The following is a 25,714-nucleotide window of genomic DNA, read 5'->3' as shown; positions in this document are numbered from 1 at the left end:
TAATTAATTTTGTGACGCAACAAATGCATTCTATCCTTCTCTAAAGCAGTTTAAACCTAATGAATTGATAATCTACCTCCGGCGATGATTGCTACGCAACAGAACATAGCTTATGTTTAATTCCATGCAGGAAATAGAAATCCATGATAGCATGATAGTTTGTTAAAGTACGAATAGATCCTCCTCAACAGCAGCGAGCGCTCTGCAGTTACCGGAACACACATCGGTACCTATCTGCATTCTAATCGAACCGGTTCCATAACAGGAATCGCAGCGAAACTCAATCATGCAAACCAGATTGCACTCAGCGTGGGTAGCATTCATTCACATAATGCAGCCTAGTTTCAATCGATCATAATAATATTCCATAATCAATATCTGTCTAGCATCTGAAAGAATGTGAGTTACAAAGAGAAGTACAGTGAGGGACGTTATTGTGTAACCCGGTTTTCATTTTATTTTGTTGTTTTTTTTTTCATTGTTGAACGAGAACTTTAAATTTTTAGCTTCTATTTAAAGGTAATAACTGTGATAATTATTTTACTATTCAAAACGAACAGCGAGAACAGATTTAATTAAACATTGCAGAAATTTGCTGCAAATTTTTGGTTTCAACGCAACCAGATTAAATCGGCATAAAAGCGATTTCATATGTATACAAATAAGGATATTAAACAGAAACAGGATTGCTGCTGCAGCATTAGAGGACACAGACGATCGATTCACCATTATGGTGTATGACGCAAACTCATTTCTTGTGCGTGCACTCGGAAACGCGGGGCGTGGTTGGGAAAACTGATGGGAAAGTGCAGCTTGCCAACTGCTCCACAGTAACGTGAATACAGGCCAGAGAAGTTTGAAAGACACGGTGAAACTATGAAGAGACTGGTAGCAGCTGCCAAGAAAATTTCACGCTAAAATAAATACATCATCTGAACAAACAGGCGCTAACAAGCCCTTGATGATGATGATGATGATGATGATGGTCCCACCTCATACCCCTACAACGGTTTGAGCGGGACGATTTATCTAATTAAGATATTTATGATATAACAATGTAGCCAGGTGATAAAAACAAATAGCGAACTGGCTTCTAATACAGACATATCAAACTTTCAAGTGAATATCAAAATTTCAAAAAATGTCCAAGGCTAGTCCAAAACGTTTCCAACCCGAAAATTATCTGGACTTGATTAGGAATCGAACCTAATATTTTGAGCTACAGCTGGTCAGAATTGGTTCTAGATAACGATCTAGAACTACGAGGGAGGTCCTGCAGTCTTTTGGTACTCGGTACCGTCGTGAGCGATGGTATACGAGTTCCAAAGTCCACAAGCGAACCCAAGCCTGTCCAGCTGCTGCTCCGAACCCTTTGTTCAGGACTTTAACCTGATCATTCAATTTCAAGATTATCTATGTCTGTTCTCGCGCGCGTGGCTCAAACATGTGTAGTCTTCTCTATACTTTTTAAATTAATAATAATAACAATTTTAAATCCATCATCATCAGTGAACATGATAACTTAATATATCCAAAAAATATACAAAAATTAAAAAAATATACAATCTTCTTGAATCAATACAAAAAATAAATCAAATTACGTCTATAAAGTAGCTTTAATGTGTAAAATACATAGCCTTTTGAATTCTGCCATTGTTGCTGCACGTTTTATTTGTCGCGGCATCGAATTAAAAAAGTTAATTCCTTTGTACAACAGAGAGTTCTGTGATCTTCCAAACAAAAAATTTGGTGTTCTCGCATCTTCCGCGTTTCTAGTGTTGTACGTATGCAAATCACTTCCCCTTTCAATTCGATCACACAAATATCGAGGCAGCATTCCATTAAGAATTTTATAAAGAAACACCATTGTCAAAAAATAAACTCTTTGCTTCACAGAAAGCCATTGCAATGCGTCCAGCATAATATGTGAGGAAGTGTATCTATTACATCTTAAAATTAATCGCATAACTTTATTTTGTAAGCGCTGCAACTTCAATATTTGTGTTTCGTTTGCAAGGAACAAGATGGATGAACAAAAATCTATATGCGGTGAAATGATTGACTTATATAAAAGAATTTTACTACTAATTGTCAATTCATTTTTTAAGCGGCACAAAACACCGTACTTTTTCGCCATTTTCTTGATGACATTATCGATGTGAGACTTAAAATTTAACTTGTCATCAATGATTACTCCAAGATACTTTAGTTCATTTACGCGATCAATTGCCTCACCATCAATTACAACGTTTACGTCTGGTCTGGAGTTGGCTGAAATAATCATATATTTTGTCTTGGTAATGTTGAGTTTAAGCTGTTTAAACTTTAACCAATCCGAAAGATAATGTAAATCTTGGTTCAGAAGTGTTACAATTTCATTGGGATCCTTAGCCGCAATGAATAGAACAGTGTCGTCAGCAAATAAATTCATGTCGCAGAACCGTAAAACTCGTTTCATGTCATTTATATAAATTATGAACAAAAGCGGCCCTAATACACTCCCTTGTGGTACACCAAGTGTATTAGCTATGGACTCAGAATTAAAATTATCAAAGCGAGTCTTCTGAGTTCTATCACATAAATAGCTTTCAAACCATTTATATGCTAGCCCTCCAATACCAAATCGCTTCAAGGTTTGTAACAATAAGGGCCTGGAGATTGTCTCAAACGCGCGTTTTAGATCCAAAAATACAGCAAGAATAGTTTCTTTAGCTTCGATTTTTTCTTTCCATTTTGCTAGTACCAGATTTAATGCAGTTTCGCAAGAGTGTCCCTCTCGATACCCTGATTGCTCTGGAATTAACAAATGATGACTGTTTAAATAATTCATTAGCTGGCCTTTGACAACAAGTTCTAGGATTTTCTCTAATGTGTGCAATATGTTAATAGGACGGTACTCTTCGGCTTTATCCGTTCCATTAACTTTGGGAATAGGAATCACAAGCGATTCTTTCCAAACTTTAGGCACGTGCCCAGTTTGCAACGATTCATTAACAAGATCCAGCAAGTCGCGTCCGATGACATGAAAGCAATCTTGTATTACTTTTGCGTTGACATTGTCGATACCAGCCGATTTCTCTAAAGAAAAACAAATATCCTTCAACTCTGCAAAAGTAATAGGGCGAAATCCATCAAATCTGATATTAGAAATCGGCTGTATTATTTCGTGAGGTTCACTGACCAAATCAATACTTTGATTGATCAGCTGAACACTATCAACGAAATAACTGTTAAATTTATTCGCTATTACTCGACTCGATTGTTCTTCAGTGCCATTGAAAGTTATGGAGCGCGGGGAGTTATCTTTACATTTTATTAACTGTTTTAAAATTTTCCATAACTCTTTGCTGTTGTTTTGATGGTGATTAATCTTCCGTTGTATATAATCACATCGAGCCTTTTTCAAGGCTCGTGAATATACGTTACGCGCGACTGTGTATCTACTCCAATCATCACTACTATTACTTCTACGAAACTTCTTGTACTTTTTATCTCTTTTCCGTTTCAAACGTGTCAGATCTAAAGAGTACCAGTTGTTCGTATTATGTAGTTCCACATATTTTTCAATAACAAGCTTATTGGTACACTCTTTCAGCGTGTTGGTAAGAACAGCTGCCTTGTGGTCCACATCACCAGTTATTGGAAGAAAATCCAAGCTTCTCGAAACAAGCTGAGACACTGCCTGCTTCGAATATCTATTCCAGCACTTTATCTTTACTTTATCATCACGGGTTTGGTCATTCTTGATCAAAATAAAAATTGTCTCATGATCTGAAATTTTGTAATCGGCCTCTGTAACAGAATGTACCATGTCAAAGTTCGAAAACACGTGATCAATTAACGTTCGACTGTGTCTGGAAATTCTTGTAAATTGGCAAACTGTTTGTCTAAAGTTGTAAAAATCTGCTAACTGCTTTAATTGATTCGAATTTTGTCCACTAAGCCAATCAATATTAAAATCACCAGCAATAATATTTAGTTTATTTAAGTCTATAAAATTATCCCACCAGTTGTCTAAAATTTCTAAAAAGCGCTGGTCACTTGAGCTAGGGGAATGATATATTATTCCATAATTTCCAATCGTCATGCCTCTTTCAACTGAAATCCCTAGAAACCAATTATTCTCAACAGATTCGTTTGTACGAATGTTGAATTTAATTGATTCCCTGGCGTAAATAGCAACACCACCAGTATGCCTGGAATGCGAAAGGCAAAAAGCAACTTTATAACCCGGTATACTATATTGGTTAAAGGCATTAGCGTCCACTATATGAGTTTCAGCTAGTGCTACCAACATTGGACGTTTCATTTCTACAAGATGTCGCAAAGCAACATAATTTGTAGATAAACCAGCAATATTCAGATAGACTATTTCTAATTTCCCATCGCATTGCAATTCCTTTTGTTGCTATTTACTTGACAATATGTTGCTCTTTCTTTTTTCATACAGTCTCCGATAAACCGGACACTGTGAGCTAGATGCTGGATGTTTTACGTCCAAATTCATATTAAGTTCTTTATTTGATTTTATACAATTGACGCAATTAAATTCAGTTGAAGAGCAATCGGATGTTTTATGATTTCCACTACACTTAGAGCATGTTTCAGTATTAACACACTCCGTGCTTTTGTGGCCAAATTCTCCACATTTAAAGCAACGCAAAACATTAACGGCCTCTTTAACAGGACACTTATCCCACCCGATGCCTACTTTACCAGCATTCATCAAACTTTTATAAGTGTCTTTGTCAACTTCAATTACTACATTATATTTGTTATATTTGAAGCGTGGATTTTCATATTGCGCAATTATTTTTACTTCATTAATGCCGATGTTCTCGTTTTGACTCTTAAGCAAGTCAACGAAAACATCGGGGGAATACTGATCACTCATTCCTACAATTTTAACCTTCGGTTTAGCAATTGTAGGAATAACAGCGTTAAACTGTTCACCCAGATTGCTTTGAATGTCATTTTTCACGACTTCAATGTCATCCCCTATTGCACACTCAGCAATAATCGAACCATTTTTCCCGTTTCTAAAGTTACTAATTTTGTGTTTTTTTGGATCTAATGTTCTTTTTAAAAAAGATCTAGTATCTTCATTAGATTGAGAAGACTCAACCGGTTTAATTACAATGACTGGTCGAGCCTTACGCTTCTCTTTTTGCTGGACTTTATTTACCGTATTCCCGGATGAACTCGCTAACACACTCGCGTAAGTTTTATTATTACTAGAAAAAACCTCGTCATCAGATCTATAATTGTCAATAATCGGCTTATCACGAATAATTAAAATTTTCTTACTGGGATTTGAGTCCGATTCAGAGTGAACCGTTCGCTCATTTCGCGTTCTTTTCCTACTCATTGCGGCTACACTAATATCCCGACTCATGTTATCAATAATAGTTTTTTTGAAATCATCCAGCTTTTTGGCAACACTGGCTTCAATGTTTACCATACTCTCACGAAGAGATTCACTGATAGATTTCAAAATACTATCGATACCGTTGGAAATTGCACTATTTATCTGGCTTTCAATTTCGCTTTGGCTGTGTGCAAGCGACTGAGAGACAGATGATAATTTACCTATCATCTCAGTCAGCTCACTACAGACAGCGTCATTTTTGCCACCGTTATCTTGGGCTGATAAACAAGATGCACATTTAAAGACAACATTTTCATTATCATTTACTATTTTCGCAGCTATTTTTGTTAGGGGCGTACAAACTCTGCAAAATACAGATTTGCATTTACCTACGCAAACAACTGGATCGTCGCTGGCCCGAATTACATTACCACATGCTGCACAATCCATCCCGACTTGCATACACACGCACGCCGGCTGGACTCGTCCAGCAGCAACGGCAGACACTCAAGGCAGTGAACAATGAAAAAAACACAACAATGAAATTTCAAGCAGCCGCCGGCCGTAGCGTCTACTTTCATAGGCACTATGTACGGCGCTGGTTTAGAATTAAACCGTTGATAAACAGAATAAATCAAAAGTATGCAAAGAAACTTTTACTTATCTGTCAATATCACTAAAATTGCCGTCAGATCACTGCAACAGATCACTAATAGCACTTGTTTTCACACAATAAAGCTACTTTTAAACTAGACACAAATGATACACAAGCTACCATGTTCACCGTATCATCAAGAATTCTTCGGTTCGTTTATATCGTGCAAATAGGTGCACACCACAATACTATACCAGACTTCAATCGAACTGCAATAGCGTTTGTAGCCTGGGCTGTTCCAGTTTTAACTTTCAGTTGTTGAACGTGACTTATTAGATATGCATCGTGATTGACAAGCAACGGTTGAGCTTGATAACATCGTTGCTGCATGGGTTATAAATTCAATTTGTAACTGTATATACACAGAGGGAATACTTCGTGATTATAACGTCTATTATGATGATGATTGTAAGCAGCTTAATGTGAGCAATAACTTGTTATAAAATAATGAGAAAGGCACTGAGTAAATTGCTCGATTTGTTTTGAATCAAAGTTGCGCAGAAACATATATGAAAGATTTTTGAATAAACATAACCATAACATAGACTAAATGAAGTATAAGAGTTAATGAGTAAGTTAGTAATTTAATAAGCTAATATATCGGGTGAACAAAAAATGTTAGGCCATTGCAAATTATTTTTAAAGTTTTTGTCCCCCCCCCCCCCCCGGAGAAGAATGGCAATCGGGGGGCAATCAAATTATTTATAGGATATGAGTTAAGTTTTTTTAAATCAATTATCTGTGGGCTCTACAGTCTGAAAAACTTGAGAAATGAGTGTACGAGTTGAGTTAACGCTTCTAGCACGAAACAGAAATGAAAATTCGAACAATGGAATTTCCGAAAATCAGGCAAAATTTCTTTCGTTTTTTTTTCTTTCGTAGATTTTTGCATAGAAAATAAAAAAAAAAATTAAAAGTATTAGTTAGATTTTAGAATTAATTAGAATAGATTTGGTTTTCACATTTCAACTTTAAGTAAAAATGCCTAAAATCTATGTTTTTTTGCTCGATTAAAACTTTATAAACACTTTATAAATTATTTGTAATGGCCTTATACATCGCGGAAAAATTTCAATTAATCTACACACAATGGACAATGGCGGATAAATTGATTAGATATGCAGTGATTTCAAGGTAGCATATGATCGAGTGGATCGCAGCTTAATTAGATTAGCTTAAAAAACTATGAGTCTATCATAGATTTTTGATCGCCTCAAATACTTCAAATCCTGTCCAACAAATTATCTTTCCAAGTAAAAAATAAAGTAGAACCTAATGGATGAAAAAGTTGTCCGCAGATGATGAGCGAAGACCAGCAGTAGCTCGAAACGTCCGGACTAACTGGTAATTAAAAATCTTCATACTTATTTCGCCGAAAAATGTCGATTAATTCGAACAAACATTGCGGTGGCGGCGATTATCTGAAATCTTACTCATAATGTAAAATATTTGTCATTGGATGCACAACTAATGGTAGAACGGGAAAAATCTTTAAATATAACAGGTTTGTCTGTAACCAAAACCAGGTCTCTGATAAGATTCTCAATCACCCAGTCACTGGTCGACTGCTGGACTGCTCGATTGCTCAATTTGGTTGACTAGACTGCTCGATTTGACTGCTCGACCTGACAGCTTGACTCAACTAACGACTGGACAGTTTGATTCAACAACTCGACTAGACTGCTCGACTTAGCCACTCAACTCGACCTCTCGACTCAACTGTTTGATTCAACTGCTCGACTGGACTACTCGACTCAACTGCTCGTTTAAACTGTTTGACTGGACTACTCGACTCAACTGCACGACTCGACTCAACTGCTCAATTGAACAGCTCGACTGAAGTTTTCGATTCGACTGCTCGACTCAACTGTTTGATTGACAGATCGACTTGACTGCTTGACTAAACAGCTCGATTTAACTGCTCGAGTGGACTACTCGACTTAACAACTCCATTCGGCTACTTGACACATTTGTTCGATTTACTATTCGACCCGAATGCTTGACTCACTACTCGACCCAACTACTCGACTTAACTGCACGATTTAACTGCTCAACTGAATTGTTCGATCCGACTGCTCGACTGGACTGCTTGACTGGACAGCTTGATTAAACTACTCGACTAGACTGCTCGACTCAACTGCTCGACTCAACTGCTCGACTCGATCAACTGTTCGATTCGACTGCTTGATTCCACTGCTCGACTGGACTACTTGTCTCAACTGCTAGACTCGACTTGACTACTCGAGTCAGCTGCTTGGCTAAACTATTGGACTCAACTGCTTGACTCAACTACACGATGGGTTCGAAACGGCTGCTCGACTCAACTGCTCAACCCGATTACTCGATTCAACTGCTCGACTAGACTACTCGATTTGGCTGCTCGATCTAACAGCTCGACTCAACTGATGACTGCACTGCTTGATTCAACAACTCGACTAGACTGCTCGACTTAGCCACTCGACTCGACTGCTCGACTCAACTGCTTGACTTAACTATTTGATTCAACTGCTCGATGGACTACTCGACTCAACTACTCGATTAAACTGTTCGACTGGACTACTCGACTCAATCTGACTGCATAATCCTAATTCTATTTAAAAATGGGAGTAGAATTGCTCATCAACATTATGCGTAGAATTTATGTCTTTATTTTATTTACATTCCATCTGACACAGTCTTAGTGAAGAACTTACTTACTTACTTAGGTGACTTGCCATCCTAAGACAAAGCCTGTTAAACAAAGTTTCTCCATGTAACTCGGTTGAGGGCAACCGCACTCCAGTTCCTCGGACACCGAGTACTCTCCGCCAGATCTCGCTCCACCTGGTCTAACCATCTTGCTCGGTGCGCTCCTAGTCGTCTTGCTCCTACCGGATTTGAGGTGAACACCATATTTGCAGGGTAGTTGTCCGGCTTTCTTGCAACATGCCCTGCCCATCGTATCCGTCCAGCTTTAGCCACCTTCAGGATACTGGGTTCGCCATAGAGCTGTGCGAGTTCATGGCTCATCCTCTGCCTCCATATTCCGTTCTCCTGTACGCCACCGAAGATCGTTCTTAGCAATTGTCGTTCGAAAACTGCGAGCACTCGCAGGCCCTCCTCGAGCATTATCCGTGTTTCATGCCCCTAGAGAACAACCGGTCTAATAACCGTCTTGTGCAGGGTGCACTTTGTACGGAGACTTAGTCTGCTCGACCGCAATTGCTTGTGAAGCCCATAGTAAGCACGATTTCCGCTGATAATACGCCTCCGAATCTTACGGCTGGTATCATTGTCCGCCGTTGCCAGTGAGCTAAGGTAGACAAATTCGTCGACTACCTCAAACTCATCGCCGTCGACAAATATACTACTGTCCAAGCGGAGTCGTTTGGCCTCGGTTCCGCTGGCCAGCATGTATTTTGTTTTAGACGTATTTACCTTCAACCCAATCTTTTCTGTTTCGCGCTTTAGTCTGGTGTACTGATCAGCCACCGCCACAGATGTTCTGCCGATAATATCCATGTCATCGGCAAAGCAGACGAATTGACTAGATTTGTTGAATATCGTGCCCCGCGTGTTGATATCCGCTCGGTTCATAACACCTTGTAGCGCCTGTTGAACAGCAGGCATGAAAGACTATCACCTTGACGATAAACCCTCTGTGTGATTCGAATGAACTTGACAATCCACCCGAAATCCGAACACGTGGGAACTCTGTATTCACGGCCGTTTTGGAGGATTTGCCGCAGTGTAAATATTTGATCCGTTGTAGACCGACCTTCGACGAAGCCGGCTTGATAAGTTCCCACAAATCTGTTCGCAATTGCTAATAGTCGGCGGAAAATGATTTGAGAATGCACTTTATAGGCGGTTCCGTACCCCAAATTCTAACAATTAGTCGGTGCAGACAAACGGCCAGCTTTTCTGGTCCCATTTTAATAAGCTCCGCTCCGATGCCATCTTTCCCAGTTGACTTGTTGTTCTTTAGCTGCATGATGGCCTCGTTAACTTCGCCTATTGTTGGGGCCGGCTCCTCTTCCCCGTTTGTTGCACCGTCGAAATCGTTTTCCCCGCCGCCATGATTCTCCGTCTGGGCGCCATTCAGGTGTTCGTCGTAGTGCTGCTTCCACCTATCGGTCACCTCACGATCGTCCGTCAGAATACTGCCAGTCTTATCCCGACACATTTCGGCTCGCGGCACAAAGCCTTTGCGGGATCCGTTTAGTTTCTGGTAGAACTTTCGCGTTTTCTGAGAACGTTGCAGTCGCTCCAACTCTGCATATTTCTGCTGAAGAACTTATGCAGACCATTGAAATCACATCCTATTTTGGCAATAAATCCTAACTGACGGGTTGCTCTGTAAATTATCATTGCACGATGACGATTAAATGCCGGTTTCGGGCGAAGAGTGATCGTTTAGTGATCAACTCTTTTTAAAACCTGAGCATCGATTTTGTAGTCAAATGCGATAGGCGATTTGATCTGATGGAATTTGATTACCTCGCATTTTGTAATACTAATTATCAGCATATGCCACTCTGCAACCAGTGCCAAGAGCAAAGGTAGCGTCGGTTAGAATAGAATAAATAAAAATGGTCCTAAGTTACTACCTCGATTTATTTGTTAACCACCAGATTTATTTGTTAATGGGGACGATAGTTTCGACCCGAGTTTTACTAGCAGAACCCTATCGGACAAATACGAGTGTAGCCATGTGACAAACTTTTGCAAAGTGCCTAGATGTAAGATTTTGTCGAGCACTATGCGGTGATTGAGGCGGCCAAATGCCGCTTTTAAATCGGTGTATATCACATCTACTTGTACCTTACATTCCAACTCAGTGGTACAATTTAATGTCATCGTAGTGGTAGATTTTTTGTATATTCTAGAAAAATCATCTATAAAATGTGCAACATTTGTGCCAAATTTATTATTACAATTTATAGCAACTAACCGCTCAACAGCTGAATTAAACGGTCCTGTCTAGCCAGAGTGGAATCGAACACGAAGCACGAAAAAAATATTTCTGAAGTAACAGTGCCTCACAGGGTTGATTAATCGTACACAACATTTACACGACATGAAATATGACGGGAGCCTAATCGCGTCTGGTCTATGTTGAATGAGAATATAAATATTAATCGTCATATAACACACCGAGCAAACATTATCGTCTGCACCTGTTCTTCGCAAAGCGGGTTGCGGGAATCGGTTGTCAATTGTGAGAAAAATATTGTACCGAAATCAAATTACAATTCCATTATTATTGATGGTACCACCGAAACAAACGTAAACGCACTCTTTGAACAGTTTTCGTAATTTTCTCGGTGTTTTTCGGTGTTGAGTGGAATGTTAACGGTAAAAAGAGATGATATTGGATGATGCGTAAACTGGATAAAATTACACATCAGTTTCCAGGAAGAATTGAGCAGTCTGTAAAAACAATTATTGTTTTTTTTTTCGTACTCCGAAATGAGACAGTATATACTATGTAATCGAAACTGAATATCTCAGAAATCACAGGCTGTTTTTGCCGCACAGCTTTCTCCATATAGCGCAGCAGGAGTTCATCTCTGTGGATGTTTTCGTATCCATTATCTGATGACAAATGAATAAATAATTGCAATTCGAGTTCAGCGAACAAATGAGAAGAGTGCTTCGGCAGTTAGTATGCGTTGGAGGTGTAGAGACGTATGCAAATGTTTGGTCCATAGTGTATAATGGTTCAATTGTATCTATCAACAGAAGATGGATTTCTCTTGGATTGCAGACACGTACGAACGAAACATCATATTTTCCGTCTTCAGAGGGTATCCACAACGTAATTCGCTTATTCTCGATTTACGATTTATTGCTAATCCTTGCATTCAATCCATGACCACGGATCATCTCGGACTTCGATGTGATTTATCTAATTAAAGTCATAGTCATCCGAGATACGAACGCCAAGCTATTTGTTCAGCTCAACAATGACATTCCTCTTTACGAACCAATTCCAGCTTGGCCAGATTTCCGTACACCAGCGTTGGAGTTCTGTTTATATTTTCCTATTTGACTAATCGCACATAGTAGCTATTGTGGAGTATAATATAACTGCTAGACAATTTGCCATGCGGTTGGATAGTCTGCCGCTTTTGTGAATACTCTTCTGTCTGTTATGCTTCTGGATTTTGTTTGTAAGTACAATACTTGATTGGATGAACGAGGTGCTTTAGCAGAATTCTAAAACATGCTACAGTTTAGATGTTGTATCATAGGATTTCATAGAGAGGTTCGACTCATGTATCCAGTTGCTTTCGCGAAGCAATTCAGTGTTAGAAATCTGTCTTCCGCTTAGATTGTTGGAGGGGATCGTCATTTGTTTCTCTAGCTTTTCCTAAGCTGGTTAAAGATTCAATCCACTCCAAACTATTTTTTTCCTTTACCGTCAAGTCATCTGAGTACTGCATAAAGCTAGAAATTTTGATTTCGTTATATTATGTACCGCTCAAGTGCGTCGAAAAATTACAACAGCTCTTCAATCAGAAGCAGAGAACTCACCACAGTGCATGTGTCTCCTACTACAATGCTTACTCCGTGCCTGTCATCATAAGCCAAGGAAAATTTATCAACACTCCACAACGCATCCTGCCGCTATCGTTTTCTCCTTTCCGAACTGCTGCTGGAAGCTCTCCGTTCCTATCAGATGCAGCAGAACAAGCCATAATCACGTGTGCCCTCATCGTAGGTCAACCGTTGTTGTTGGGTTGCTGTCAGGTTGGCAACTTCTTCAAAGAAGTCGACAAGAGCGGGAAAAAAGAAAAGGTGGCTTTTCGATGTGACATCAAGATGTGGTGCACATCCTCTCAGATACAACAGCAAGAAACAACAACGGCAACGGCAATTTAACGGCACGTATTGAAACGGCAAAGCGAGCAAACCGAACCCGGTTTCCGACGTAAATGATAACGAGAAGGTGGAATAAATTTACCTTTATCTTCGCGTTGGTTTCCCAAACAAACAGCCCCCCTCCCCAACTTGTGTGGGTGTCGAGCGTGTGTTCGTGTGTGGCGTTGGTTGGGTGGCGGCCCAATGATGTCGCCCGTATGACCCGGTGAAAGGAGACGGAAGTCAGATTTTATTTACGATGCAGGCAGCAACAAGACTGTCAAGCCATAGCATCCGTTTCCTGGCATTTTCTCGGCACTAGATGCTGGTAACAATGCACCGCTCTCGTTGGATGGACGGCCGCGAAAAAAGGAAGTGGGACTGCTCTCGGTTTGGACTTGCAGGCTGTCATGTTTGGTAGGAGAACAGAGTACACTTCAGAGTGGAAGTATCGGAACTGTCTGTGCTAAGGGGTTTCGTTTAGGTTTATCTGTAGCACTCTGTGGAGCATACATACCAGCGGACTGCAATCAATAACCGGGATAATACAGAACAATCTGTCCCAGCATCGTTCGATTCTGATAAAATATAGATTTATTGGATTTTATATATAGTTTTCAGTTTTGTATCTAGGATAACGATCCTTTCTTCAAGCTTGTAAGCATGTATACGTTGATACATGCAGACAGACGTCGACAGATAAAGTCCTCCGTGCGATAGTTGCTATTGGATCAATATTTAGTCACTGCCAAGACTTGCCATTTCATTAAAAATTAAACCTTGCTCTGAAAGTTGATATTTCAGCTTGAGGATAAAACGTGTTCAGTTTAGAATAAATATATTAAGAGGCTTATTTAAAATATGTTCCATTTTTAGTTACACTGTTACTTTTGGCTAGTTTTGGGTCTTTCCTTTTGACACAAGCCATCAATCAAGTTACTTTTTAACTAATTTTGAACGAATAGAAGCAACTGGTTAGCTTGACTTGTAGACGAGTGCTAATCGGAAGAAGTGAAGTTTAGTGAGTAAGCTGCTAACTTTCCAATACGCGTTACAAATCAGTTCTGCATACTGTGATGGAGCATGGTCGCGAAGGAAAATGATCTGTAGTTGTCTTTTTTGAAATTCAGTTCGTTTAAGAAGCGAATCGATTCAATCGATCAATCATTGTTGTTGTTATATATTTATTTGATGCACCGTTGATAGCAAAAAGAGCGCTTCTTTTGCTATCAACGACATTGCACCCTAATCAATAATAAAAAAAAAGAATAATCGAAAAAAGAATAATTGCCATACCATACAGCCAACTTCTCCAAATATTCGTAAAATGTCAAACTTTTCACCTTTTGGCTTATATCATGTATAGTATAGGTACTAGGGATGCTATACCGGTTTTACCGAAACCGGTTTTACCGGTATTACCGGGCTATTTTCCAATACCGAATTACCGGTTTTTCCAAGACCAAAAACCGGTATTTTCGGTATTTTTGTTGCATGATCAAATAACAACTCAAGAAGCCTGAATCGCTGGTAAAACTTTTAAAGCACGGGTAAACTTAAATTCATGATTGAAGGTTCTACAAATAACAACTCAATTATGTAGTTCTTCCAAAGGGAAAACCCTGAAATACCTCACCGCTGTCAGCATAGAGCCGGAGTGCCTCATGCTTTTTAAGCAATCGTCTCCATTCAACTCGTTCCAATCCATGGGCTACTCGTCGCCAATTTCTCAGTCGTCTCAGGAGTCGCAAATCACTATCGATCTGATCATGCCATCTTGCATGTTGAGCTCCTCTGTTACTGGTGTCGATGGGGTCATTGAAGAGAACTGTTTTCGTTGCTGAGAAACAAGGATACGCTTTACTTAAGCGATGAGGAATTCATGAAGAAATAAGAAATTATCGCAGTGCTAGAACCAGCCTTGGCTGCTGTCGAATTGCTGTATCGAAAAAATTGCAAACTCTACGAACTACGCACTCTAAAACTACTCTCGGAACACCTTTCAAGTATCGCACAACTGCTGTTCGAGTTACTGTATTGATAGAATTTCAGAGAGAGTTCGTATATTTAAATTTATTCGTTTTATAATTAGCCGCACTATGTGCAATGACTTTGTAATATTCTTCAAGCAGTTTATTAAAAGTTCTTGAACAAGAGTTTTCCTACGCTACATTTCTAATTTATCACTAGGAATTGTTCTTTCTATCTCTGTGGACATCGAATGAAGATTCTCTGCCTCCGGAAGTTTTTCATTGAAATTTGTTCTCGTTTTAAAGATGACACGGTAAATTCTCTTCGCTTAGGCAAATATTATTTTTTAATGAACTAGTCAATTAACTATGCTACAGAAATTGAGTATCGTTGATTATGGAAGGATCTTTTTCAAATCATATGATTTTTAAATATAGTTTTCAAGAGTTAACTTTTACCGGTTTTTCACCGGTTTTACCGGTATTGCATTTATCAATACCGAAAAACCGGTTTTCAAAATACTTCCCGGTATTGGCATCTCTAATAGGTACTGACGAACCGACATGACACATAGAAGAGAATCCGTTTAAAATCCTCTGTCATGCATGTTGCGAAGTAGCATATATTTGGACGGTTTTACACTCAATACTCGAAGCAACACTCGAGTGCTGTGGTGTGGTTATGACGCTTGTTTGAAAAATGGATTTTTGCATGGACAATGGAATTAACGCAAGTGTCTCGTCTGTTTATCTGTGGTATAGGTATCCCCGTCCGGAATTCCTATTTAGCATAGAGAATCTATAGTCAAATGGTTTCTGGGTCCGCTGGACAAAGGAGTGGTTGTGACTTAAAATATATGCATTTCCAATGCATTTCTTTGCGGAGACTCAATCCTATGAGGGCTTGACTTATGGTTGGCGTATTGTTCGTCAATGGTTGACCTACGGTATACCTATGGTTGACCTGTGGTTGATCCTTACACGGTCACCCTCTCAGGGTTCTTGTCCACAAGCTCTCCTAGTACTCACCATTCTGCTTCCATTATACCGTGAACTGATCCAGAGACGGCGACGAACATAACGTCCATCGTTTCACGCCCCCGTCGTAGGGTTTCTGTCGAAGCCTGGTGCTGCTCCGTTGTACCTGTCGCACCGCTTCCGAAGCGTCTGTCGAGATCTGCTTACCGGCGTTGGTAGTTCGCTGGTCATTTCTTCATTTTTGTTGCATCTGCAACATAATTTGTGCTACAACGCTATCAACGGTATTCCAGGTGCACTCCTCTCGACAAATTTTCCTCCAGTATGTTGTCCACTCTTAGAAGTGGCATCTCGCTTCGCACCACAGCGAATCTTGAACAATCGAAAACTACCTGCTATGGGGTTTCTATCGTCCTTCTGCATTCCGGACAAACTGGAGTCTAGGCGTGCCCGAAACGGTGCAGGTATTGCCTGAAGCAACTATGAGCCCACAGGAACTGGGACAGATGAAAACAAACTTCTCCATGCTTCCTTTTCAACCAGATCGATAGAACCAGTATCAGTTGGTGCGTCCATCTACCGTTCTCGGCTGTGTCACAGTCCTGCTGCCATTTGACCAACGGTTCCTCCCACACTAACTTCCGAGCTCCTCTGGTGCCTCTTCGTCCGTAACACTCCTTATCTTCAACAAGCATGATGCCAGCGATGACGCATATTGCCTCCGACGGTACTGTTCTGTACGCATGACGATTCTCACGGTCATGAGCCGGTACGTATTGTTCAGTTTTGCGTGATTGCGTTTGGTTCGTAGCGGAGTGATCCAGGCTGGACTTCCGTACAGCAGTATCGATTATTATACATTAGCCAGCCGCCGCCGCCGTTTGCTACTCTACTACTGGGCCCGTAGCTATTTGGTGCGATTCTGGCTACCGCGCTGAAGTTTCGCTGTTGAAGTTCAACCGGTCGTCTATCATTACTCCCAGGTGCTTGACAGCACGAATTGAGGTAATGACGTGCACTCCGATGGTAGTAACAGCCTGCTGTATTGCTTTGCAGTTACCTACCAGCAGGATCTCCGTTTTATGATGAGCGATCATCGATAACGTCCGCAACGCCAACGATCAGCGCAACTCTGAGCAGCTTCAAAGTCATCCCGTTTCAGAGTGAGGCCGAATATGGAGCCTTGCGGAACTGCAGACATGATGTTGATCGTCTTACTTCCCTTGGCGGTCTCGTAGACAAGCACCTGGTTCCGGAAGTAGCTCTTCAAAATTCTGTGTAGATATCTCGGGACCTAGATTCTATACAGCGACTCGGCAGTGCCCTCCCAGCTAGCACTGTTGAAGGTGTTTTTTACGTCAATCGCTACAATGCATTTTGCAAAGGCGCAAAAACGATCTTCTCTTCGCTTTTGTTTGGACCATTTCGCGGCTCGCTCAACTACTGTCCGTATAGCATCCACCGTGGACTTCCCTTTCCGGAATTCTAATTGCATGTTAGACAGACCGTGTTCATCTTTCGTGTACCTCGTCAGGCTGTCCAGAGTAATCCTTTCAAGGAGTTTCCCGCATGTGTCCAGTAGAGAAATTGGCCTATATGACGCCGGATCCCCCGGCAACAGCACTAGTTTCTGAAGCTTCTATTGGTCCGGGAAGTGACCATCTTTGTATAACTTTTTTGCATTTTTGTATAACTGTCCTGAACATGCCTGGGAACGCAGCCTTCAGGGCCACGTTAAGAATTTCTTCCGGCCCAGGCACCTTCTTGATTTTTAGCTATCTAGCCACTGTTACCAGTTCGTCGTTAGAGACTTGTAGACCGTCAGAATTGCCCTTCTCTGCTACACTGTACGGTGCACAGTTGCATGTAGCAATTGTGTTTGCTCAGCTTTTAATTCTGTTTCAATGCAACCCTCGCGAATCTGAAAACCTTGCGACGCTCTTTACGCTCTGCTGTAGCTCTGGCTCGCTCTGGACGCATCTTCTGGCTCTGAGACAACTAGTACGGAGGTTGCTATTACTCCAGTAAGCTGCGCGCAGGGCATTCATCGGATCTAGTTTTCTCGGCATGGTAGCATCACATGCCCTTATCAGTGTGTCCGTCAACTCGCACGTATTCAAGATCACTCTCCCGCTGGCCACCCGAAGTGCTTCAACGAATAAGGCTGTAGTCTTCCACTTTCGCTCGCAAGCTCCAGCTCTGAGCATTATAACCGGATTCCGCCGCAAAGTGGCGCCAGTCAGAACAAAACTGAGACAAAACTAATAAAATTGGTAAAGTAGCTGGAATTTACATATTTTGTATATAACTGTGAACCAAATTGAGAACTAAAACTTAAAGTTTTCAAATATTCAAAAAAAATTATAATTAGGGTGTCTCTAAAATAATTTTCTAAGAAAAGTTATATAACTACTTGAACTATTATTTTTATTTTGTTTTTTTTTCGCATTGGGATAATTAGGAGAAGTAGTAATGACCCTGTAACACTCAGAAATCCAAAACATTAAGCCATATTTAAAAATAAATTTTGAATTTTAAAAATAGCACTTTCTCCAACCAATAACCATGTTTATTCACCAAAATTTGAATATCAAAGTGTCACTTCTGCTCTGCTGAACTGGTACTAACCTTTAGCTGCTAAATGCTTAAAGATTTGCTTTCAAAATATCTATAATAGTATTGCTAGAAGTAATTACAAAGCGGAATTGCCTAAAAACACATGGTTCTATAAAATTCAAATCTGCGCAAAATGCGGCTATGATTTTTGGAAAGTAGACTAAATTCTACATAAAATGTGAAAAAATGACGGTTACCTTCCGTTCCCAAAAAAAGATGCTCAACTTTAAAAATGCGAAGTCACATGTGTGTTACTATTTTGGGATTTGAAGTAAATATATTTTAGAGTGTACTTGATTTTCGTCAATCAAAATAAGGTGCTAATCTAGAACCATTTCAATGCCAAATCACGTTTTCTTTGCATGCAAATACCTAATAGGATACGATTAAAAGTAGTTTTTCGGAACTTGCGTTGAATGAAAAATATGGGAACTTGTCACACAAACCTCAGATTCAAAAAATTCTCCAAAAAGCTGTATCATTCCCAGTGCTCTGAAATTTTGGCATATAGTTATTTAGTCTGTCTACATTCATAGAAAAATAATACTTCAAGAAAAACTTCAACTCCATTTTGGGTGTTTTGTCCCAGTATTTTCCACTGTGCGCCGGCCGATGGTTTATTTAATCCCTTGGAGATCGCTGTAGGTACCCTTCACAAACCCTTCAGTTCATGTCCGGCAGGAAACATGGGCTACTGAAGGTGACATCGATGATAGTGTCGCGGTCGTCCTTACGAAAAGTGCTAACAGTACCGTCGTTGAACAGTGTAACTTCCCATTTATCCAGTGAGTGAGTGAGTGAGTGAGTGAGTGAGTGAGTGAGTGAGTGAGTGAGTGAGTGAGTGAGTGAGTGAGTGAGTGAGTGAGTGAGTGAGTGAGTGAGTGAGTGAGTGAGTGAGTGAGTGAGTGAGTGAGTGAGTGAGTGAGTGAGTGAGTGAGTGAGTGAGTGAGTGAGTGAGTGAGTGAGTGAGTGAGTGAGTGAGTGAGTGAGTGAGTGAGTGAGTGAGTGAGTGAGTGAGTGAGTGAGTGAGTGAGTGAGTGAGTGAGTGAGTGAGTGAGTGAGTGAGTGAGTGAGTGAGTGAGTGAGTGAGTGAGTGAGTGAGTGAGTGAGTGAGTGAGTGAGTGAGTGAGTGAGTGAGTGAGTGAGTGAGTGAGTGAGTGAGTGAGTGAGTGAGTGAGCGAGTGAGTGAGTGAGTGAGTGAGCGAGCGAGCGAGTGAGTGAGTGAGTGAGTGAGTGAGTGAGTGAGTGAGCGAGTGAGTGAGTGAGTGAGTGAGTGAGTGAGTGAGTGAGTGAGTGAGTGAGTGCTGATGGTTTTGCACGACGGCGTCTTGTCCGACCCCATAAGGGTTACTGCTGGCATGAGACAGGGCTGCATTTTATCTCCGCTTCTGTTTCTCATCGTTATGGATGAGATATTAGTTGGAGCAATTGACAGTAGACCAAATCGAGGATTGCCTTGGAATCCTCTAACGATGGAGCAGCTAAATGACCTCGACCTAGCCGACGACATTGTCTTGCTTGCACAACGCCGAAATGATATGTAGAGCAAGTTAGACGCCCTCTCCGAGAGCTCCCAGGCAGCAGGTCTCACAGTCAATGTAGCGCAAACTAAGTCAAAGGTAGTGAACACTGACAATTCCACCAACTTCACAGTAGCCAACAACAAGGACAACAAGTTGAGCAGGTAGACGCCTTTCAATATCTTGGTAGCCAAACAACGCCCGAAGGTGGTACCAAGACTGATATAGCCACACGGATCAGGAAGGCCAGGGGTGCCTTTGCAGGTCTTCGAAACATTTGGCGCTCAAATCAGATCACTCTACGTACGAAAACCCGAATCTTTAATTCAAACGTTAAATCCGTACTGCTGTATGCCTGCGAAACGTGGTGCGTCTCAGCGAAGACACCGCAAAAACTGCAGGTATTCATTAATCGGTGCCTGCGATACATCATTCGTGCCTGGTGGCCTGATAACTGGATATCCAATGAGGAACTGCATCGTCGGTGTCATCAACGGCCGTTAGCCACAGAAATTCGTGAACGTAGGTGGAAGTGGATCGGACACACCTTGAGGAAAGGATCGAACGAGGTTTGCAGAGAAGCACTCGACTGGAATCCACAAGGACAGCGTAGAAGAGGCAGACCCAGAGGCTCATGGCGACGGAGCTTAGCCAACGACATCGGGGCTGTAGACGAGAACTTGTCCTGGCGACAGGTAAAAGCCATGGCGCATAACCGTCAGCAGTGGAGATCTCTGATTTCATCCCTTTGTTCTGCCGGACCGGCGGACATAGACACATAAGTAAGTAAGTAAATATTAACCTACACACAAGTTTGCCTATAATATTTCTTGGTCCATTAAAGACTCAGATTTTTCGCTGAACTCATACTATTAGCACCTTAATCTGTCTGCATCGAAAACCAGACCCCTGTTAGGATGTCATGTTTTCGAAGCAAGAATCACAGCTCACTCCCTAAATACTTTGCACAAGTCTGAAACAAATACATGCACCTGAACTACAGTTTTTGCCACCGACACCACCACACGAGCACTCTTGTATCCGGCAAAAAATTTACTGTGGATTCGAAAATTTTTATTTATTTATATACTGTTAAATATATTACTGTTAAATGGGGCTTTCAACTGATAGTAGTTTCGTCCCAAAGACCGAAAAAGGAGTTGATATTACAAACATTATTCATGATACAACGATAAGCAGATGTTAGTGCCACGCGGGCTACAGCTAGTATGAAACAAGCGCTTAAGGGGATTATTTTTTTTGTTTGGAAAGGAATTAATTCTCAGTTATGCACGTCGTACCAAATTTTGGCATCAAACCGACATCGAACCATATAATTTCTTGCTTTGGAGCGTTACCTCAAATAAATTTAAATCCCACCAGAAGATTAGCTTCCGGGGGCGGTTCCAGACTATTTTCGCCCATCGTGTCGCGCTTGCCAGCCGCCCGCACCGAATGGGAAGTGGTTAGTTAATGATGTGAGAGATTTCCCCGCCATCGGAAGTAGCTCCTCAGTCAAAACGGTTCACCGCACGGCTGCACACCGGTTCATCATTGAGGTTCCTGCCGCTGCTGCTGTTGACGACGATTTTTCCTTGCTGCTTCGAGAAGCATCTGCGTTCGCTGAGCTGAGAGTGCACCCTTGCCACGGTTACTGCAAACATTGCCCACACCACACCATGCCATGTCTTGCTGGCAAATGACGAGGGTTTACATTTAAATGTTGCAGCATGTCTTTAGCCGGAAGGACGTCGTCGAGGCAAACTTTCTGGGCTGGCTTAATTATGGCTGTCTTGAGCCGCTACAACAGCACTTCGTACCGTCACGTACCGTCATGCTGGAGGGAGGAAGCGTAAGCGTAAGCCGACTTTGGGTTAACACAGTCATTAGTGTTATGAGGGGGCGGGGGGCTACTGGGCAGGAAATGTTTGTGAATTGGCGTGATTGGATTTCGACGCGAAGGATATTTATATTGGAAGTCGAAAAGCCCTTTTACTTGGTTAACCGCTTGAGCTTCTATCTCCGCCATCTGTCATGCGTATAGTCTAGGCGACATGATACCGCAATTAGTTTCTTAACCCGTCTGTTTCTATTAAGATCTTCTATAAATTACCACAAAGCACGGATGAAACACCGCATTTCAGGGGTTGGGCGGTGTAGTTTTCGGAACACAAACAAATTCATCCAACCGCGATAGAAATCACGTTCCGAAATTTCAGCTCGTCGTTCTCAATTGTTAGGTCATGTTTGATTGTTGGGGCTAACCGTTGGTCCTGTTGGTTTCCCTAGGTATCAGTTTGATTGCGTGTCAAACGAGACCACAATGGTTGAAGGAACATCCTTCGCAAAGGGCGATATTGGCGCTAATTGCAGTTTCTGGTCGGGTGTCTGTACGATAAGCGAACGGTGTTCTTCTTCTGGGATCGGTTGTTTGTCGGGGTCACGCTAGTCATTCGAACTTTATCCCCGTGGGGCGTGGTTTTGTGACTTGCCAAACTGGCATGTATTATTCATTATGGTCGCTGTGCACGAAATAGTTATAGTTTTTCCTTGTTTTAATTTTTTACAACTAACATGCACAGCCATTTCTATATGACATGTGGTTCGGTTTACCTCGATTTTAACAGCTGATTTTATGTATATTATTTTCTGTTCTTTTTTTCAGATTGTCATGCAAGGAGCTAAGCTAAAGGTGAGTGTGCTGATTATTGTGTAGCGTCGCGCCGCATCGGTGCGCAAAAAATGGTGCTGCAGTTTTGCGAGCAAAAAAAAAACAAACTGCAGGATTTACGATATTTCACAAAACGGCCAGCATGAGTTACGTGTTCGATGAGAGCAAGTTAGGTGCATGCGGAAGTCAACCGGAACTTTAATGTGGCACGTTTCTGGTGAGTTTGTCATGAAAAAAAAGTTGAACGGGAAAGTTTAAATAGGAACAACCACTCTTGACATGAAACAATTCGATGTGGCAAGTATGTGGGAGAATGTTTTATGCAGTTTGGGTGAAAATTGAATTTCAAGCTTACATGGTGGGTTTATTGTTTTCGTCCTGCACTGCTATTTTGACTCCCATGTAAACTACGAACGTTCACGTTTAATATGAACGAATTACAGGAATTAATGTCAAATGGTGGTGAATTAAATTTACATGAAGTTCGGGTAATCATTACATATATTTTGATTTAGTTTTTACTTATATAATTAAAATAATGTGAGATTGTGACTTTAAAAAATATGTTTTATCTACAAACCAAAACAAATTTTGCAGTGGAGCTAAGAAAGAGTGGGACATCATTGTGGTGCTGACAGCTCTTTCTCGCTTGACACTCTGTCAAAAAGTTGGAATCAGAACTCAGCCAAATGTAAATTTATTCCATTTGGCTGAGTTCTGATTCCAACTTTTCACTTGAACATGGAGAAATATTGTAACAACTGATTTTCAAATCGAGTGCTGGATAATTAAGGCACAGCGAATTTCGAAAAGAAATTTAAATGTAAAGACCGTTTTGGTTTCCTATCTTCTCTTTCATGAATTGGGGTAACAATGTTTTTGCTTTTAGCAAAAAAGTAATTAGTTTTCTTAAGACCGTTTTCTTACCGTTTTACTTACCCAAAATTCAGTAAGAAATATTATTATTATATCGATGTGTTGCACAAATACTTCGAAAAAGTGATGGGAACATTCCAAACTCGTTTTTCAAATTTATCCATTTTCCTGCCATTTCAGTGAAAATAGCACCGTTTAATCCAATTGATAGTAAAACGAACTGCTTCCCATAGTAAGTAGTTTACTCCTATAACAAAAGTCAGAATTGCAACCCATTCTGGATAATTAACTGTTGGGACTAGCTGAAGCTAAGGAAGATCGTTCGGTACGTTTCGAAGAAAGCTTTTCACATGCTTTGCAGATTTTTCCTTTAATAACATTGTACTTGACCCAATGAGCTTTTATGGCAGATGGCGATAAACCAATTGTTTCTAGCTTGTTGAGATGTTAAAATTTTATGTACCAGATAAAATTGCCGCAATTCAATTGTTCATGTTGAAAGTATTTGTGAGTCGCTTCTGCAGCACATTTGAAATTTTCTTCAGTGGTAATTTGACATTTGGTAACATTGCTTTTCGAGTTCCTCTTTTGCTAGTTTTTTGAGGCATATTTAAAGTATATAATTTACTGACCAATTAAATTCGCGGCGTAGGAATCTTTCTTTGTTTACGCTGATGCTATAAGGGTGCCAGAAAGAACTGAAAATGTTCACGGATGATTTTGGTTTACGACAATTATCGGTTCGTCGAAACCTAATGGACATGATAATCGATGTAAACTTCTCAATCTTCTGCTTGAAAACTGTACCTGTAACTAGTAATTCATGTGCTAACGCCACTCTCCACTATCCATTTGTACTCCGCTAAAAATAGTCTGCAACACCTTTTGTGCAAATATGAAAAATATGATCGTTTTTCAGCGCTTGTCTTTTTCGATAGTCGGTCCCATATGCGCAAAATTCATTTGAAATTTGTGTAAATTTATTTGGGAAAACCAATTCATTAACATTTTCAGTTCTACTATACCTATATGCTTAACTCAGCTGATTTTATTTGCTTTTCCGCTTTTCTTGTCCGATTGCGAATAACAGCTAGTGAAGAAAATGACAAATAAAATGTTTCTCACATTTTTTTATTTCAAGCAATTTGCAAATACAAACACACATACACACATACATACATCACACATATATAAATACATATTTACATACATACACACGTACATGATACATACATTGAATACAATCGACCATTGATTGATATATTTAGTTTTCACACGTTTTGAACGGTTTAATATAAGGTTTCATTTGATAGATCTCAACAGTAATTTTCAAATAATAAAGAATGGTAGGTTGTTTCTTAATGAATTAATACTTATATGTAACAGACATATATTTTAAATAATTTTTTTTTCACATTTCTTTACGTAACTTTCAAACCACAAGCCCATTCGTCATGAAATTTGGAAGTTAAGAGTTTGAAAGGCTCCCCTTTTATTATCTTCTTCTTCAGTAGCATAGAGCCGGGGTAGCTCGTGCTGTTTCAAGCACTCGTCTTCATTCAACTCGGTCTTGGGCCACTCGTCGCCAATTTCCTAGTCGTCTCAGAAGTCGCAAATCGCTTTCGACCTGGTCGAGCCATCGTGCATGTTGGGCCCCCCTGTTCTTGGTGCCGGTGGGATTGTTGAAGAGGACTATTTTCGTCGCACTGTCGTCCGGCATCATTACGACGTGTCCGGCCCACCATAGCCTGCTAACTTTCGCTAGATGTACGATGGGAGTCTCCCCAAGCAGTGCCTGTAGCTCGTGATTCATACGCCTCCGCCTCCGCGCGTATGTCCCCCGTGAGCAGCGTCACGGCTTCAAGTTTATAAAGAACTACCGGTCTAATAAGGGTTTTGTACTGTTCCTTCCTGATCGTAGCGTTTTATGAAGGGAAAAGTAGGTCAGATTTCCCGCTTGGATGCGCCGCTGGATCTCGTTACTAGTGTTGTTGTCCGCGGTCACCAGCGATTCCAAATACACGAACTCCTCTACCACTCCTAGTTCATCGCCGTCAACGGTTACTGTCCGTGGGAAACGCGCGTTTGTTTCTTTTGAGCCTCTTCCTTTCGTTTATTTTTAGCCCAATTCTCCTAGACTCCGCTTTCAATCTGGCGTAGACTGCCTTCGCCGTCGCAAAGTTGCTGGCTATGATATCGAAGTCATCTGCAAAA

Source organism: Sabethes cyaneus, chromosome 2, assembly GCF_943734655.1.
Source record: "Sabethes cyaneus chromosome 2, idSabCyanKW18_F2, whole genome shotgun sequence".
NCBI lineage: Eukaryota > Metazoa > Arthropoda > Insecta > Diptera > Culicidae > Sabethes > Sabethes cyaneus.
This window is presented reverse-complemented; position numbering follows the sequence as displayed.